The sequence below is a fragment of the Corvus brachyrhynchos genome, unplaced genomic scaffold, assembly GCF_000691975.1.
Source record: "Corvus brachyrhynchos isolate BGI_N302 unplaced genomic scaffold, ASM69197v1 scaffold105, whole genome shotgun sequence".
Taxonomy (NCBI): domain Eukaryota; kingdom Metazoa; phylum Chordata; class Aves; order Passeriformes; family Corvidae; genus Corvus; species Corvus brachyrhynchos.
Window position 1 is genome coordinate 4,137,025 of NW_008238452.1, and position 2,653 is coordinate 4,139,677.

The following is a 2,653-nucleotide window of genomic DNA, read 5'->3' on the forward strand; positions in this document are numbered from 1 at the left end:
TATTTTAATACTGGTTGATGCAAGGAACCCTTGAAAGGATTAAAAAACTCTTAGCCTCTCTGATTTCTGTCCAACTGCCTGCTGAGCAGGAGGAGGGAGGATAGAAATGTGAAGTCCCTGAAAAGTTTTAGAGATGATACTACACCATCTAAACAAGGGATTAGCAGTGAAAAGCCATCCTTTCTTCTTGGAGAACACATTTTCCTTCTAAGCTGCTGGACACTTCAGGGGCTGGCATGTTTACTTCTGGCATCTTGAAGACCGTTTTGGTCTTAGATCCTTTTGTTTGTTAGAATGTGACATATTGAGTATGACACTTAATTAGCTGCTCCTCGAGTGGAGGGAGCAACATACCGTGCCTCTGGTATGATGTTGCAACAAGTACTGTAACTCCAGACAAAAACTCTTGCAATTATTTTGTTTGTCACCACAGGTGGATTCCTGCCACGGCATTTCATTTGGGGCACAGCAGCTTTCATGACTACGGAAGAGCTTCCATCTGAAAATACCTTGTTCCCTTTCCAAGGAAGTTATGCAAATGAATTTTGACAGTGTAAGGCTTCAAATCTGAAGGCTGCTGGATGCTCTTGTGTTTCTCCTTGGGGTTCTGTATAGAGCCATGCAGAAAGAGAGGGCCAACGTGTTCAGTTTCTGTGTGCTGCATTGCAGATGAGTTACAGCTTTAGGGTCAATGGCTGATTAAACTGAGAAAAGTGTATTTTGCTACAGGTGGACAGGCAGTTGTGAATATGTGATCAATGTCACACCACCAATACACTATGAAAGAAAAGACTGGTGACACTTTTGTCCAGTGCGACAGCATTTTTTTTCTAAGTTGTTCAAACAGAGTAAGACACAGGTAACTGCATTCCACATTAGAATAATAATGGCTGAAATTTACAAAAAAACCCCCCAGTTATTATGTACTTAAAGAGCTTAAAACCAAGACACAAATGCATCTGAATTGTGCTGTATTATTACCTTGAATATCATGTAGAAGAAATCTTTTGAGTTTCAAAATGAAGGACCCCCAAGTGATTTTTTTTTTCTCTTCTAAAGAGAAAAATACTGAGGCCTTCATAAAGTGTAAAATGATTTTAGAATATTCATGACCTTTGGAAAAGGTCAGAGACAGGCAAAATGATGCCAACATTTTAATCTGATATATATTAAGAAAGACTGGCATCCAATCAAAGAAGTGTTCTGGTCTCCAAAAACATTGTTCAATTATGCATGTGAAACCTTTCGAGCTGGATCTTAATAAAAAGAATAGTTAAATTTTGCTCTTAGCTGTAAAACTGAAGCAATTGCCCCAGGCAACTTATTTTCTGTCAGTTCAATTTATTTGTTTTTGAGATGGTAGAATTTTTATTTCTATAGATTTTGATGCTCCCTTTTTATTACTAAATTAGTAGACAGTGTCCAGGCTATCAGTCAAGGTGTAAAATCTATGTGTCTGGCACGTTTTCATTCTCAAAATTATTCTTTCAACCATGTTGTTGGAACCTTTCATCCTTTTTTCTTGTCAAATTAAGGGTTTCATCAAATTTACCAGAGCATTTGCTCATATATTGAATATCATGCAGTATTATATAAACTTCTCTGTATATACATGCATGTTGGTGGGAACATACATCACATTTGTAAATATTTTTTCTTAGAAAGCTTTATGATAGCTAAATTATGGCACTGTAGATGATAAGCACAAAAAGCCATCATTGTGTGCAAATATATAGAAAGGAACAAAAAGTAGTCAAAGGGAGTTGCATGTTCAGCTAGACCTGGCTTTTTAAAATTTAATTTCTCCCTAAATGCCCACCTAGGGGTGGGCAGAGATCCAACTGATCCAAAGCACTTTCATGATGATCTGTTCACTGTCATGTGGTAACTAAAATTCAGGACATTTTTTTTATTCCTTCCAAATGACACCAACACAAATTTTTTCTAATGCTTGGGTGGAAAACTAGGAGCTTTTAATATTTAACTTCTACTATTAATACATCTGTTAAGGTAGAAAGAGGTAGAGAGAAAAGAGGTTGTTACGCTCCAGTGGTTTAATTATTATTATTAGCAGCATGATTTTAAAATGTATCTATAAATAGTTTTTTTCCCCTTTTCTTCCTTTTCCTTCTGGTTGCCTCACATGCCTTCACACTTATTTTTAATTCCATAATCAGATATAACCAACTCCTTTTCCCAGCTGCACCCCCACTTCAGTTTAGAGAGCAACAATATGAGTATGGCATCAATGAAAATCCCAAAAATCTCCAAGAAAGCTATTCAGCTTTCTAGAAGGTGGTCAGTGTATATTGTGCATATCTATAATGTACATTTATAATCTATATTGTAGTTTTGTGAAAAAAATACTGGTGTGATGTTAGTCACCTGCTGAAATCGAACTTCTCCTCTCTTTTCGACGGCATTTTGTATAGTTCTAATCAGAAAACCACGCCTTTGCTGGGTATGTTGTAAGAATATACAAAATGTTTATTTTTTAGACAAAAAGTGTCTCGTTTGCATGTTCATGAGGATGCTCAATTTCTGGCTTTAGATCCGTGTTCCCTCAAAACCAACCCCCGAAAGTGAAGGATTACTTGGTTTCGAAGCGAAGCTGCCTTCACGCATTGGTGGAACACAAAAAAGGGGGATAAAT